The following is a 17,794-nucleotide window of genomic DNA, read 5'->3' on the forward strand; positions in this document are numbered from 1 at the left end:
GCACCCTGCCAACCAGGGTTGCAACTGTACAATGGGGCAGTGGTAGTGAGGGTGCTAGTCAGTCTCGGCTGCCCCTGCCTTGCTGCCCCATGCTGTGTGGGGGGACTCTGCCAGGAGGCCCCAGTGCCCCGATGGTAGCTGCCAGGATGCTGTGGCCAGTCAAGGCAGAGACCAGGGGGGCTCAGGGGCCAGGCAGGGGATGGAGCCGGGTGGGACAGCAATCCGGGGGGCCTCAGGGAGCAGGCGCAGGGTGGGGCTGGTGAGGGTCCCATGATCCTCTCTCCCCTCCTGCAGCCCCTTCACCCCCTATTTTCCAGCCTGGGCCCAGCTCCTTCTGGTTGGCATGCTGGCTGCCCTGCATACTTCAGTACCTGAGTGAGGGCCAGCCGTAGAGATGTTCTGGTTGGCTGCCAGAGCATCTCTGTGGAGGACCGAACCTCCAGTTACCTCAGGCCATGGTCCACGACCATGCCCTGCCCTGCTTCTTTTGCCTGGGATATTTTTTGACCCCTGGATATCCAGGGGTCTAATTTTGCTCTCACACTGAAAATCTGCAGCATAGGGAATGTTATTTTTTTGTTCCTGCACCTGCCTTTTGCAGCATCTCAAAGGGTTTTGAGATGCTGCAAGGGGCATGTGAACTCTTGTCTGGACACACCCAGAGAGTTTAGCTTAGAGCTACTCCTGGCCTGCTCTGCCTGCCCAGCAGCAGGCAGGGGGAGTTCCAGTCTCTGGTTGTAGCTGCCCAGGTGCCAGCCAGGCTGGTAGGGGGAATTGGGAGCAGCCCCAGATTGACAGGGGGTTCTGGGGGCAGCCCTGGGGTTTAATCCTGAGCTCCAGGGGGTGGGGGAGGAGCTGTTCACAGCTCTGGGGGTACCTACAGGTGGTGTGGAGCTCAGGGCTTAGCTCTGTACCACCTGGAGCTGCCCCCTAGATCCAGGAACAGCCCCTCCTCCATGCCCCAGAGCTCAAGACTAAGTCAAGCAGGAGTTGGGCCCCCTGCTGTCTGGGCTGAGCAGAAGCAGTATGCTCCCAAGTCAGCATCTATGCATGCGTTTAGCTTCATTAATGTAAGGCACTGTCAGGTAGTACCTGTATCTGTCAGTATTACCCACAGGTGCTTTAAATTAATCTACAGAACACTAATAGTGGCTCAGATGTAGGTGGTGATGCTTTATTGTGCATGAGATTAGTCTGATATTCAGTAAAGCACATATGTATGCCAATACATACTAAAACAGATTAAGTTAAATCAGCATATAGAAGTGAAAAGTTAAGAGAGGAAGGGGGAATATATTTTACTTGATGTGTGAAGCAGCCTATTCTGGTGAGCTATATTTGGGACTGAGAATCAAGAGCTTCTGCCTCTGTTACTCATTCCTTCCTGTAATCTTGATCCAACCATTTAGGGCTTGATTGTTCCAATTTTGTACACAAGTAGGTCTTTACTCAGTAAGTAATTTAATTCAAGTACAAAACCTGTAAGAGATACAGGTCCTTCTTTTGCCATAGGACTTTGCATTAACTCAAATATTGATCCTTTTAATATCACAGTTAAATTAAAAAAAAATGAATCTTTGCGTAATCCTAAAAGGAGCTCTGTGGTCATATCTACATGAAAAGCAGTTTTTACTGTGCAGTCATTTAGTATTTGCATAAGTAAGTACTAAATGACTGCACAGTGACCAGTGTTACCATCACTGTACATTTTTTCCCAATGCTACTGCACAGTAACAATGAACTACTGCACAGTAATGTCACTGCACAGTTACTGCCTGGCAATGTTACTGCATGATAACAATGAGCTACAGAGAAGTGGCTCATTGCTACTGCACCATGGCATTTTGTGTAGACACGCCCAGTATATATGGCAACAATAGGATAAGAAATGTTATTCTTCACATTTTATTGTGGACCCTAAACTTGCTGCTTCTATCCACAAAAAAAAGTTAATGTTGGCTCTGGATTGCAGTCTTTTGTAAACTCAGCTATTCTACCAGGTACTCGCCTGCATAGCTGGAGGCTGGAGTATAATTTATTTTTGAATGTGTGTTCTTTTCCCCACATATAATGGAGACTCTTATTCTTTAGCATTAGAAGGTACAAGGTGAAAAGGTTGAGCAAAAAGAGGACAAAGAGCCTGCAGTGGCATAAATGAACAAAGAATGCAAATTTCTAAACATATCTGAAAAGCCTTGAAAAATAGATTGGAGCAGTTAGACTAGCCTTGGACAGTTCTAACTTTTGTATTCAACATCATGCAGTCAATAACCTAAACTGACATTGACCTTGGCAGCAAAATGGGGCAATATTTTCACTTGGGTGAACTGTTATTGGACAATTTCTCCAGTGTATAAGGCACAAACATGCATTCCATCAACATCAAATACTCATGTTATCTTTTTCCATCATTTTTTTCTGTTGTGCCAACATTGTTATTGTGGTCAGTACAAGTTTAAAAAAATCACTCTTTTTGTGGGCTAACTTTATTCTTGATACAAACTCGCTGCCTGCATTTTTTCCCCATTAGGAGAAGTTCATATAAGTCTCTCTCATAATTTTTGAAGGCAGTAGTACAAAGAAGCATCATATTTCAAATACATAAATATATCATTCATTTTCTATTGCTTTTTCTTTCTATTTTAAATTATAGAAGCTTGACTCTAGCCCATAAACCTTTGAGAATATTTACAATGAAATGTTGAAGTTAAAAGTATGAGTGAATTTCTTAATTCCAGGCTACTAACAACTGGCAGCATCAAAGAAGGCTCTCCACATTTACAGTTTCATTGTTCTATAGTGTAAAACAAACTTCTAGAGTAGCATCTCCAACTCTCCATAGAGGGTCTTGCTCTTCTATTCAACTTGAGTTGCCTGCTGTGGGAAAAAGAAGTGTACTACTTACTAGTTTCATTTTATGACCCTTAATTCTTGAGAGAGAATATATAATAAATCCCTATTTACTTTCTCTACATTTAGTATTATGTAAACCCTTATCATGTTCCCCCTCAGACATCTCTCTTCTAAACTGAATAGGCCAGCTGCTTTAGTTTCTCTTCATACAGAAGCCCCTCCATAACACTAATTATCCTCATTGCCCTTCTCTGTAACTTCTTTAGTTCTTCTATATCTTTTCTAAGGTGTGGGAATCAGAACTGGGCAAGGGATTCAAGATATGAACATACCATGGAATTATAAAAGTGCATCATGATACTTTTCATTTTGTTTACAGTTCCCTTCTCAATAATCTCTAACATTTTTTTGCTATTTTTTTATAGCTACTGAGCACTGAACTGATGTTTTTAGTGAACTTTCCACAATGATTCCCAGATCTTTTCTGTGTGGTACCAGCTAAAGTAAAACTCGTCATAGTGTATGTATAGTTTCAGTTATTTTTGCTAGTGTTCATCATTTTACACTTACCTGTATTGAATTTCATACGTCATTTGGTTGCCATTTGTTGAATAGTACCAGACTCTTATGTACTTCCTCACTGTCCACCATGGTCTTTACTACTTTGAATATTTTTGTGCCATCAGTAAATTTGGCTGCCTTGCTATTCCCCCCTTTTCCCAGATAATTTAGGAATATTTTAAACAGCACTGATCCCAATACAGATGCTTGAGGGACCTCACTGTTTACTTTGTTCCATCCTGGAAAATGACTGTTTATATTCACTCTTTGTTTTCTGTCTTTAAGCCAATTTCTAGTGCATGAGTGGACCTTCCCTGTAATCTCATGACTACCTAACCACACTAAGACTAGGAACACACATTTAAAAAGCCTGAGGTGGAATCAATCTAAGTTATGTAGTTTTCTGTAAGTGGCATAGTTTAGATAAGTAGTGAACAGAACATGCATTCACCCTTTGGTGGGGGGGGACACAAAAATTAGACCATTTTCTGCCATTTTTAAACCAGTCTGTGTGTGCTGAACTTCTGTTCTGTTATGGGTATAGACCAGTTTCTGATCACTTAGGGTGTGTCTACATGTGCATTTAGGCACACCTAAATTTAATGTGGATTAGCTTAATGCACATTAAGGTGATTTAGGCTCATGTCTACACATGCACACATTAAACACTGTGTGTTCAGACTAACATGGGACTCAAGTTAGTTCCAAGTCAGTTCATACACAGTGTTAATTTTCCTTAACACATCTACATGTGTGTTAATGCACTTTAGCTATTCGTGCCTGCATTTGCAAAAGCAGGTATAAAATTTAGGCACAGATTGCCTAAAATCACCATTTTTAAGGTGAATTAAGGGTGTGCACATGTAGATGCATGCCCTTAAATTGGCATGTGTAGATGTGCCCTTATGTCAGTAAAAATGTAATGTCTGTACCTGGTCTATGAGCCTCTGACAGGGAACCTTGTCAAAGGCTTTTTGGAAGTCCAGATACTGTCAACTGGATCATCCTAATCTACCCTCAAAGAAGTCTAGTAGATTGGTGAAATATGAGTTCCTTTTGACAAAGCAATGTTGATTCCTCCCCAGCAGGTCATGTTCATCCAGGTGATGGACAAATATTGCATTTTTATTACTGTTTTTACCAGTTGTTCAAGAACAGACATTATGCTCACTGGCCTGTAGTTTTCTGCATCCCCTCTAGATCAATTTTTAAACACAGGAGTAACACTGGCAAACCTCAGGACTTTCACTACCTAGTTCAGAACTATATACAAAATGGAGTCACATTTTGGGATTGCAGCATAGATTCTCTTAAATAATCCAAGTCCCTACTCAGTGCACATCTTGTTCCAGGGAAAAACAGCTTGTACCAACCCTGTACCAGAAGCAAATGACTTATTCTCAAATACCAGTTCAGTTATGCATGGGAGGGGGTGGAGCTTTTCTCCATTTAGAAAATTTTCTCCATTCTTTTCTCTATACCCCCATTCACTTTCACTAGGAAGGATAATAGGGAAATAATTACAGACATAGATATTGCTGTGGAGAAGAATGAAGAGAGCCATATAAATCTGAGGTATTTGCAGGAAGTGTGAAGCTTTAAGTTAAATTTTATTAGTTAATTCAATACAAATTTGGGTATGGCAACTTGATGGTAATTTAAAACTGGTTGTATAAATTTAACGTGTACCTAAAATTCACTGAGAAAAGCTAAACTACTGTAAATCAGCTTTAATCCTGTAGAACAGAACCTGCTCCTCCCACAAAGTTGCACCACTTGATCTAAATGGGTGTAAGAACATCATATTGTTCAATTGTTAGCTTTGTTTTTACCAGTCCATAAATAGGAGAGAGAAACAAAAAAAGAATGTGTTTGTTTGCTGCTTTGGTTTATATACCACGTTTCCCACCCCCTAAAAATTAATGACTCAGCATTTAGCCTCCAAGTCTATTTTGAGTCATCATAATTAAGATAAAAATGTAAGCAAATGGTGTATGGTATCGTGGTCCCCCATGCTTTGATACACCAAATTCCCATAAAAATTATTTTGAAGCATCATGCCCCAGTTCAGGAATCCAAAACCAGCTCCCTTTGTGGTATGACACCAAATTAGAGGGTAATAGTCTTTCTGGCCCCTAAATTTCCTTTTAATCAGGCAAGGCTTCAGCCTATTACCAAGCCACCTGAAAACACTTCTTTTCCTGAGCAATCCTGCTCACCAGGAGTTAATACTTCACTCCTGAAGTCAGTGGGAGGTGTCTGATTATGTTGCCTTGTTAGCAAAGCTTCTGCCTTGAGGGTTGTGCCCACTGCATCAAAGTTTTTTGTCAAAATCATAACTGTTCAGGATAAGCCTTTCTGATAAGGTATCCCAAAACTGATCAGAGCCCTCCTGACCAGACTCTGGAAAATTCACTTCACCATGTTTGTATTTCTTACATATGTATGTGATAAGCAGGGATTCAGGTTTTCTGTTTCCCACAGAAAATCACAGCTTTTACCCTTTAAAGGAGAAAAACCCAGGAAACTGCAGGTTTCCCCTTGCAGGTTGGCAGAGTTCCAGCCTGCAAGGGGCTGCTTGGGGCTGCAGGGGGTGGGAGGAGGGTACTCGGAGGCAGAGGGCCACGTGCATATGGGCATGCACACTTGCATATGGCTGGCAATGCAGTTAAGAAGTGTGGTGGAGAGCAGCTTCAGCAGCTCCCTGCAGGTAAGTTTATGTTGGGGTAGGGGAGCATAGGTGATTCATGGGGGGACACGAGCATAGGTGATTTGTGGGGGGGTAGGGGGGCACCAGCAATGTGTCAGGGGAATACATCCTCCCCCAGATTTATGTGACCAGGTCCTGCCTACTCGGCCATGGAGGCAGCATATTCTTGGTGCCAGACCAGCCTGGCTGTAGCCCTGTGCTCCACTGTGAGTGCAGAAAACTGTGAGGCATATTTACCTCCCATTGTCCCCCAATACATCACTTATAGTATTGCCTATGTCCACACACCCCTTGCCCCACACAGACAACTCCTTCCCTACACATCCATCTCCTGATACACACCCAGTTCCCCACACACTGGGGGGTTGGGGCCTGTGATGGAGGGCAGAGGGTTGGGAGTGAGGGGCACAAGCAGGGCTGGGGCAGGTGAGAGACTGTGGGTTGGGAGTAAGTGTCACTGGCAGGGCCAGGGGGTTGTGGGTGAGGAGCAAGGGGCACCAGCAGGACTGGGGTGGGTGAGAGGCTGTGGGTTGGGAGTGAGAGGCAATGGCATGGGCAGGGGCAGGGCACTGACATATCAGGACTGCTCAGCACCACAAAGCAGCAGGGGGGAAGCCACAGCTGGACCTGTGTCCTGTTGAGCAAAGGGGGCAAGGGATGCTCTGATTTTCCATGATTAAAAAAACCAAAATCAAGCCGCAAAATATATAGGTATTTAGAATTTATAGGTGTTTAGTATGTATTTTATTACAGTAAAAGCTTTGTTATGAGGCATGAGTGGGGTAAGGAGGGTGCCAGTTATCTAAAAATTCCAGTTATATGGGCTTGCACGGAGCAGCGGTGGTGGTGGTGTGGGGTGATAGATGGTGGCGGCAGCAGCGATTGTGTGCAGACTCCTCCCCGCCCCTGTGCAGCTGGCCAGCCAGGCAGCACCTGTGTGGCTTGCAGAGGAGAGCTTATGCCATCTCCCCCCCACCCGGTCCCGCTCAAGAAATACTTGATGTGCATGCTGCATAATACAGTAATCTGTTCAGTAAAATGCTGGTTAACACAGCTTTTACTGTATAATGATCAGTGGTGACACATAGGGAGTGCACGGGGGTGTACTTGCACCCCCTGAGAGCACCGGTGTGCCCCCTGACAGGCCACGCTCCCCGCTTAGGCAATGGGTGGGGGGGCAGGTGTGAGTGCTGGTGCCCACCCTGTAAGTGCCAGCTGGTGAGTGGGAGCGCCAAGGCCACTTCTAGGAGTGCCGTGGCCGCTTCCCAGCCTGTGCAATTGGCCATGGGAGGACCTCTACCCCCAGTCGCTGACTGGTCACCTGGGGGGCACATACCCCCCCTGACTAAGGTGGCACTACTTGCCCATGATAATGATTGAATCACTGGTAAGTTTCCAAATTGCTTTAAAATTGTAAATATATTAATAAAACATAGTGTTCTACTATTGCCTATATATAGTCATGTTTCATTTTAATAATGGGAAAAAAACAGATTTGGGGGGTTTTAATAAGATAATTTTGGATTTTTAACAGAAAAAACCAGGATCCCTGGTGATAAGATTACCTATTTCACTGGAATCCCTCACAAACCAAAGGAATAAACTAGGCCATTTTGGATTGGCTTATATGCCTATATTAATGGAATGCATTTCTTCCCATGTAACATGGAGACCCAAGTATTGTATCTTGGTCATTAGCAAAGTAAGATATATTGAATTCCAAGACACATTTAAAATACTTCTAAACCCTTCAACAATGAGACCCAATACTCCAAGTCCTTCATGTTTATCCATCATGTGACAGGTGTTCTTGCAAGCTGTCATCATAGATGGCAAAATTACACAGTCCCAAGTTCATACTGAAGGCAAGTTTGTTTCTGACATCTTCACTTAAGGAAGATTTCCGATACCTCTAGGCAAAGTTCAGTACACTGTCCACCCAAGGCAGAAAATATGCCTTATGTGTGTCAATGACATCTCTCTGCCATCCATACAGATTTTTATCTTCATGTCCCTTTTCAGGATAAAAGTTCCTGATGCCTGAGCCCTAATAGAATTTATCCCAGCCCCAAGCCACAGTGTGTTATTTACCTCCATATAGACTTGTTCCTGCAGATTCCCTGTAGCAAAATCTACCTCACTGCACAGGAGCTGTCTATCCTTTGTGATGGTATTCTAAACTGTTTCTTTTGAGGGATTTCACTTGTCTGCAAACACTGGCTGGTGATCTAGCAGCAGAATTCTGATCTCTATTTCCCCTTCAATTCCAATCTCTCCTTCAAGCTGATTCACCTCCTCCCCTTCTTTTGCTGGGATTGGAGCTCCAAGTATTGTGGGTTCCACACCATCTATCTCTGGATGGCATGGAAACCAGCAGGGGTCATTTCCTGGGCTCATATCAATTTCTGTATTCACCTTGTCTGGCATGAAAACAACTTCAGAGAGAGGCGTATCTGCATCTACCCTCTCTCTCTCCTACAAGGGCTCTAGCTTTCTTGTACAAGACAAGGACACATATCTTGTGTCTGTCCCCTGTCTGTCTGTCCCCTCCTAGACATCACAAGCCTGGGCTCCTGCATCCCAGTGCTCCAAACACTCTTTTTCCATTAACCTCAGCTTCCTTAACCTGTTCCAGGTTATCTGGTTTTAGGAGATAACTCCTATGAAACATAGTTAGCGAGGGTCTCTCCTGATCCTATCTTGGCCTCCAAAAGCTATGACCCTTAACATACACCAAGACAGAATGCAAGAAGAGGGGAACAGGGACAGGGAAACAGACCCCTGGGTCTCTGGAGATACTTTCTTCCAGCACATTGCTGCCATATCTCACCTTGCTTTACTGCCTTCCCTCCAATACGCATCATCATCTTCCAACTCCTGGTAGTTCCCCAAGGCCAACAATCTATGCTACACATGATCTCCATGCGTGAAAAGGGTGGTTTGAGAAGATGGCCCAAGCTTGGCATCCTCAGATACAGACTGGCCAGAAGAAGATCAGGAGAAGAAAAATTCGGAAATATTCTATGAACCCTTGTTCCTTTGCCTCTCAGCTAGGAAAGCATCTTCTACCTCTATCCAGCCCAACCTCAATTCCCCACCCTTGAAACCCCATTTAATGCCTATATTAAAAACAAAACTATTTCATTGTCCATCCATCCCCATCCTTTCCCAATCCACCTCTTTCCTGGGGGAGTCCACTCCCCTAATATCCCTCCCAAATATCTCCCTCTCCCACCGGGAGCCCCTTAACAACCCATTTTCCCCAAAAATCATGTTATTCACAATGAAAGAAATATAATGGGAAAAAAACAGAAGCTCCTTTGCCTGTCACTGCCCAAGAACAGCACCTAAGGACACCCTTGTTCATCTTTAAGGTAAACAGAGAAGAAGAGAAACAAAAGGGAGAAATGCAGCAGTCTGAAAGAGAAGCACTCTTTACCCAAAGTGGAATCATGAATAAGATAGGCAGTGAATAAATAACAATAACAAAAGATTAAGTCATTCTATTAGTGCTATCATTCCTTCTTGCTATTTTTGTAAATTTTCTATTGGCCCCACTGGAGGTTCTCTTGATAATATTTAGTCCTAAATTTCTATCTCTGTTCTATACCACAATTAAAACATAGACTTGTATGTATTGGTTCAGTATTTGAGAAATAATCAGATTTATTTATTTATTTTCTGATGGGCAGTTTCACACCAAGAACAAAAGCAATCTTCAGTACAAAAAGCCTGCCTTTGATGGTTTCTTGATATTCTAACCCGCACATGTCACAACAGAAGTGTAGCGAAAGGAAAGTTGAAATGCAGTTTCTTGCATCACTTGATCTTGAACTCAATATTATTTGCTTTGTCACACAAGATAGCTATGTCAGGGAAAATGTTCAGGGAGAATGTACAGGCTAGAAAAGAAAATTCAGAACCGCCCCCCGACACACATACACCACCCCCCAGCTAAAGAAGGAAAACAGCTCAGGGGAAGGTTAAAATATAAATCTTATGTATATTGAAATGATTCTATTCTGAAGGTCAGCCATGAGAACTTCAGAATATGTTTGGACACCTTTAAACACGATAATGGTATATGGTTGTTTGCTTTATACACTGGATAAATGCACACTTCTCAGAAGACTTTTGAATAGAAATGGAAAAATGCAAGAAATCTATACAAACTTTGTATATCTACTATCAATATGGTAATAATCTGTCAGAGCTAATAGATTTTTTCAGATAAGCTTAGACCATCACCCAGAAAACTGTTTGGGCATTTTAGAGGCAACCTTGTTTTTCTTGTTGTTGTTGGGGTTTTTTGTTTTGGTAATATATTTTATTAGATAAACTGAGTAGTTGAGAAAGATGCTAAACATGTATTTTGGAAGTATTTAAACTTGATATGTTTTCATGAGAGCTTGATAAAATATTTTTTTTTTTCTAGACCACTAGGCTGGAGGTTGCCTCACTAAGATGTTGCTTCATTTGGCCAGAAAGGTAGGTTTTGTTTTCCTTCTTTTAAACAGTTCTTCATTTTCCTTGCTGTCTCCCCCTCTCCTCATCTCTTTCTCTCTGTTAAATGTACCACCTTCATTTTCTCTTGCCCAGCTTGTTATGTGATTCTCACAATGTCTTTAAAGGTGTATTTTCCAGGTATATGTCCACACGCAGGGGGAAAGAGGAGTCTCATCTTCTCTACTCACTGTTGTTTTATTTTCTCATTAGGTCACAGAGGGTACATCTACATACGCAATTAGTGTGCCTCAATAAACTCCAGTGTAGTTTGCCCTAGAGCCAGCTGCTTCCAGGTGCACCAGTTGCTTTACCACACCCTAATGCTGGTGCATGAGTAGAAGATGACACTTTATTGCAGAGCTAATTGGTCAAGCTGACAATAAAGCTCATGTGTAAATGCACCCAGAGTGGTATTTGCAGATGTCATTATTCTGGGTGACTCTTGTGGGGAAGGCTTCTTGTGCAAAGTAATATTAGGTTCACCTTTGACAAACCATAGTTTGATCTAATTTTAACACAAAGTGTCTTTTTTCTCAGAGTTTTCCTCTATCTCAGTGACCAGCAAACTTCTTTTCTGATGCTGTGAGATTAAAAAAACCTATCTTTTTCTAAAATGTTCTCCTAGTGACAAAACGTTTCTATGTTCATTGCTAAACAGGTCATAAACCTGTAATTACTGTTTTCATATGAAGGTAGGAGGTTATTTTAGAAGTGCTTGTTAGACTTCCTTAGCTATGTTATTGATGGCCTCTGTATTCAATATTCAATTCCAGTATTTTGGCCCTCAACATTGAATATCTCTCTTTTCTTCTAGGACTTCCTATTTTACCTTTCCCCCCCTTACTTTGAGGACTTCTCTCCCATCTCACTTGGGGCTTTGTTACACAGTACTTTTGGGCATCTCCTGGACCTATTAACACCTGGATTATCCACACAATAACTGTAACTGGTTTTAAACACTCATTTTGCAGCTCAAAATTACACTACTCCAGAGCAGAATTATCTCTGATTCATGTTACCCAGAGAATGTTAATTTAAGGTGTAGCCATTCTAGACTACTTAGTGTAAATACCCAACCTGCTCATTCTCCCCCATGGCCTGGATCAGGTCCACTGCCTCTCCCACCCTCCCCACACCCCAGATTCTTCCTCACTACCTTTCAACCCCCTCCTTATCTTACTAGTGGCTGCCTGTGCTGTCTGTCCTAGAGAAGCAGTCAGGGAAGGGATAAACTTCCCTGCCTGCTCCCCTAAGACAGACAGCACAGGCAGCCACAAGTAAATAATGCCCTGGGGGTTGGTGGAGACAGGAGGCAGGGGGGAATCCCAGGGGGCTGGGGGGAGCCCTGGAGATGGTGGGCAAACCAAGGGAGCTCTAGGGGGGCAGGGGACAGGACACAAACCCAGAGTGGGATGGGGAGACAGAGGGAATTCTTACCTTTTGGTCCTTTGGACCCCTGCTGGCCTGAAGTGTGAGTACTCCAAACTCGAGCTAGCAATAACACCAATCAACATTCGTGTGGCACACAACATAAGGTATAACAAGGCCCTTGCGCAAGGTTCTTTTCTCTTTAACCCTATTTTCCTTCATATCTTTTTTCTGTTGTATGCTCTAAACCCACTGTTTCAAGTCCATGTTGTTGGCAGAGTTTCCCTGTTGTTATTCATACACGTTTGTAAGATAATTGTAACAGAAAAAATACCATTGCTCGCTCTCTCATATTCCATAGAGTAGAACTGACAAATCCTATTCTAAGGAAATTGGAGGAATAAGACATTGTGATTTTTCTCAGGTAAGGTTTTCAAATGTGCTTTTGTGACTTAAGAACACACAAATAATCAGAAAAGTCAGAGAGACTAACACAGCATACACTGGGAAGTGTAGTTCTAAGTCATTTGCTTATTTCTGAAAAATCTACCCTTAAATGGTCAAAATGAGAGAGAGAAAGAGAGAACAAGATATGAAATGTTTCCAAGAAGCAAACTTAAAATCTTTCATCAGAGAAGACAGGATGAATGACGCACAAAATTCATATTAAGATACATTTGTAGAACTCCCATTTTATTTAATCAGAAAGACAATTTTAGATTCTTTTGTTGCTTAGTTCTTTTATATAAACACCAATATTTCAAGCTTATACAAGTTTGTCAAGTCAGGTTCACCAGGTTCATTTACAATAGATAGTACGACTTGTGACTGTTAATGCTGAGTGCTGGGTGGCAGTTAAATAACCTGGCAACCTCTAGGGTGCCAGTAGTTTTGGGCAGAGGAGCACCTTAGAGTGGCAATACTAGTCTTACCTGCAGTGGAGGGAAATGCCACCAAAAGGTTGTAGAACTGAAGTCCACTCCATAAGGTAAACTGGGCTCTTTAACACTGATCAGCATCCAGTATAGGAGTGGAATCCCAACCAGTTGACAAATAGATAATCTCGTTTGCTCCAGCAGCTCCTGCAGCCAAGCTGGTTCCAAATGCACTGCCACCTACCTTTCCTTTGGATTAAACCAACAAGGCTGAGGTGGACACTGGTGTATGGGCAACCCAGAGTCCCCATATACGCTGCCTAGGGATCTGCACCCTAAAAAGCTCATTTCAGTGTCATTTTATCTTTCATGCACCAACTCAGCATAGGAACCAGCAGTTATGAGTTAAAAGTACAGGTCATTTGGTAAAGATAGGGATGAAACAAGTTGCCTTTGCCAGTGGGAGAGAGTATTGTGTCTCATTGATCAGCTGATGCAGGCTTAAAGATTGGTAGCCCAGGCAGTGTTTATCTGGTATGATCTGCCTGATCTAATGGGCAAGAGAAAATTTGAAATGCAGATTGCATCACTGCACCAGACAAAAAGAAAAAGAGAAAATTAATACTTTAATTTCAACATGGTATGTTAGGACCACCTGTACTGGCCTGAATGATGATCTTGTAAATTTCTCTGATGCTTGCAAGACAGCAGTGATATATTAAATAGCTTGAAAATTGACATTGTGGCAACACAAGAAACATGGTTAGCCACAAGGCCTCCATGAGAAAAATACAAATTCACTCCAAGAGAAGGCTCTCAAAGACGCACGTGAACATGGAGTAGACTTTGCTGTAAAAACAATCTTGAAACAATCAAGGATTCATGGAACAGTTCTGAGATGTTCCTCATACTTCACCTTTATAGTTCAGAAGGCACAGTCACCTTAGTGCGTACCTACTCTCCAATACTCTACTCTTCTGCTGAGGTTAAAGATAAGTTTTACAAAGAATTGGCTGGTGTTATCTGTAAGACTCCAAACACTGAGAACTTATATCTCCTGATTGACTTAAATGCCATAGTTGGTGCTGCCAGAGAATCTTGGCCAATTTTCCTGGAATCACATAAGACAGGAAGCATGAATAATAACAGACATAGGCTGTTGGAGTTCTGCTTCCATCATAACTGTCTCATTGCTAACTCATTCTTCTAAGCAAAGCCATTCTATAAGGTATCATGGAGGCACCCAGGATTTTGCCCCAGCAACAGTTGACCCTATCAGTAGACTGTCCAATCTCAGTAATATCCTCTTTCTGGGCATGTCTACACAAGATGTTTACTGTGCAGTAAAACTAATTAACAGTGCAGGAAATGTCTCAGCATCTGCACATGTGCCCCTGTTAAGCTGGAAAAAACTAATTTACTCTGCAGTAGGATAGTATTTGTAAACAGTACTTGCTTCAGAGTAAAAAAAAACTCCACAGCTGTGCATGTGTAGATGCTTCCCTTAGTTGGCTGCGTCATAAGGGTGCTTCAGTGCGGGGGCTGCTTGCCATCTAGCCCTGTGTGAAGCACCCTTATGCCTCAGCCAGTCCTTCCACAGCACTTTGAGCTGGGGGGGAGCAATATACAGAAAACTATACGGAACAACAAGGTCCCTCTATATCACCTTCGTTGACCTGACCAAGGCCTTCAACCTTGTTAGCAGAAAAGACCTTTATAAATTATTGGAAGTGATAGCTGTCCACCAAAAATCCTCAGCATTATCCACTCTTTCCGTGATGGAATATGTCAAACAGTCAGCTATGATAGATCAAGTCTGAGGCTCTTGAGATTTGAAGCAGAGTTAAGTAGGACTGTGTCTTTGTTCTAACCTCTGTTCAGGATTTTCTTTTCTCTTCTGCTGCTGCATGCTTTTGGGGCCACCACCAAAGAAATTAATTTAAATATATGTTCAGATGGTAAATTATTCAACTTCCTCTGCTTTGAAGTGAAGAATAAAGTATGGAAAGTTTCAATTCATGAGCTGCTGTTTGCTCATGATGCTACACTGATAGCCCACACAGAGAGTAACCTTCAGAGGATTCACTGTCAGTCATTTCACCCATGCCTGCCAAGAGCTTGGTCTTATAATCAGAATTGAGATGGCCAATGTTATGGGCCAGAACACTGTTTTACACCAACAATGGTAGTGCTGTAAGTAAATGTATGTACCTTGGCTCCATTGTTACCAACAAACTTTCAGTTAAGGCAGAACTGAATAACAAACCGACTTCTAAAACCAAAGTGAAACACACCATGTTTGCATCATCAACAATCTTTGGTACAGTGGCAATCCTGGACCAAATGCTCTATTCAAGAAAAATGCCCCAAGAGCTTTCATTTACGCTGCCTTCACCATATTCTAGGTACTTGCTGCTGGACAAAGTTGCCCATGGTGAGGTCTTAGAGTGTGCCAACATCCTGAGCATCCATTCTCTTCTTAGTTGATAGCCACTTCACTGGCTTGGTCATATGTATAGAACTGACAATAGCTATATATCCACAGATATCTTGTACAGAGAAAGAACACTTTACAAGAAGAAGCCCACACAGGCAATTTTATCTCCATTTCAAAGTTGTTTGCAAGGGAATTATGAAGGCCATGAACACTGAACGCAATGACTGGGAGTAGATTGCTGAGGATCAAAGAACTTGGAAACAGTTTATTAAGGGTGGAATGAAGTCTTTCAAAGGAATAAGATCCCAATATGAAGAAATAAGAAAATTCAGGAAGATCTCTGTCACTAGAATTGGGCTCTACAGCCACACTCACAGATGTTTAATGAGCTGATGCCTCACTCAGCACAAATCAATCGTCTCGCTAGGCAGACAGATGCCTATAATGCAAATTCAACAGTATGAGAAAGGAATATACATTAGCCCATCAAATCAATGTACACCTGGCTTTCATTAATTAATATAGATCTAAGATGTTTTGGCTATTCTAGTTAAAATATAGTAACCTCTAGTAAACTGAGGTACTGTCCTCCAAACTGACTTTAAATACAGTATAGACATAATACTTGCTTAAAAAACTACCTGTCCATTACACTTTTTCTTATGGGAAAAAAAAAAGGATTTTATCTATCGATTGTTTGTTCTTGTGTTGGGAAAGTTAATAGAATTTGATGTTGTCAGAGAGTCAATACTCTCCACTTTGACACTGTCTTGTATGCCAATTATTTCTCAGAAAGCATTTTGTGTATATAGATCTTCATAGCAACAACTATATTTGGAAGATAATAGCAATTTCATAATATTATAAAGTTATTGTTTCTATGTACAATATTAAGATGGATAGACAGTATTTACAAACATAGGCAAACTTGTATGGTTTTTTTCAGCTATTGACAAGATATTTTTCAATTTACTCAAAGTCCAAATGTTTATTAATATTTAATAAAATAATTAATATTTAAAGCAATTATAAAAATAAACAAATGTGGAAGTAGAAAAAAAATCTTCCAAATGACTTCATCACTTTCTTTTCTTTTTGCTCTTGTAATGTGGAAAACTTATAATGCAAAGTAACTAGAGCTAGATGGTATTTCAAACTATCTGTGAAGCTATCCAAGGAAAATTAAACTTTTCAAAGATAGAGGAATTTAATGCCCTATTTACAAAAAAAGAGCATCTCTACCATCTCCTGTGTTTTCACTATAATTATTTTTGATGATTTATGCTTTTTCTTTCCTTCAAGTTCTTCATTCCAGTAGTTACCTAAATTTATTTTAATACAAATGGTAAATCAACAGAAATAACATTTGTTCCTGTGATTTTATGTTTATTTGCTTTTCTTGTGTATGTAAACTTCTGTTAGTTTTAACTTAAAATAATGTTCATACTAAAATAAGTATATATCTAATAAAGGAATAAGATTATCAACATTTTAATTGGTACTAAATTGTTTAAAAAGTTGGCAAGTACTATCCTCATCTCCCTAGGTATTTAAAATCAGGTCCATGTAAGAGCCAGCTCCAATTGGATGTAAACTTAAAAGAACTCCAGAAACTATTATGCTGCCATGGTCACATCTACACAAGACACAGACTGCACAGTAGCTAATTACTTCTGCTCAGTAGCTCATTGTGTGGCATGAAGCATGATGCAGTAGTAACAAGCTACTGTGCAGTCAGCATCTCCAAAAACCCATTCAGGGATGTTACTGTACGGTAACTCCAGTTACTGCTCAGTCATTTCATACTTGTGTATGCAAGTACTAAATGACTGTGCAGTAATAACTACTCCGTCAGTGTCTTATGTTGTCAGCATCATAATTCCTCCCTCCTTTTCTAAACACAATCAAGCTTTCAGAGGCAGTGTGCCTTTTGTGTCACCCTGCAATCCCTCCTGCTGGACCAGCTGCTCCTGTCCCAATCGACCAAGGGTTGTAGCTGCTTAGAGAGCTGGGCTAAGCCAGAGAAAGCAATCATTCCTGTGTTTGCCTATGGGGTAGGGAACACCCAGAGGACTGGACAGGGAGGGGGAACCCACCTGCTGTCACTGGTGCCCATGGAGCTTGCCTGGAACAGAGCAGGAGTGGCTCTGAAGTTTCCTCTTCCCTTAGGACTGCTGGGGGCTGTGGTAGTGGTGAGTGGGGCATGCAGAAGGAGGCAGATAGAGGATGCTGAGCTGGGGAGTCCCCACCTTCAGTCCCCAGCTGCTGCTTTTACACTATGATTGAAAATGCAGGTGCAAACATGCCACTGCACATCCTTTGGACTTGCACCTGTGACAGAGTATTGCCCTGAGAGGTCAGGATCTCAATATTGCACTGTTAGACAGGTGGTGTACAATGGCACATGCACACATAAAAATCAATTAAGCACACACTCACTAGGTGCACACACTCCTATTAGGCATACACACTCACACTGCCAGC

The sequence above is a fragment of the Gavialis gangeticus genome, unplaced genomic scaffold (assembly GCF_001723915.1).
Source record: "Gavialis gangeticus isolate Ggan-Ray unplaced genomic scaffold, GavGan_comp1, whole genome shotgun sequence".
NCBI lineage: Eukaryota > Metazoa > Chordata > Crocodylia > Gavialidae > Gavialis > Gavialis gangeticus.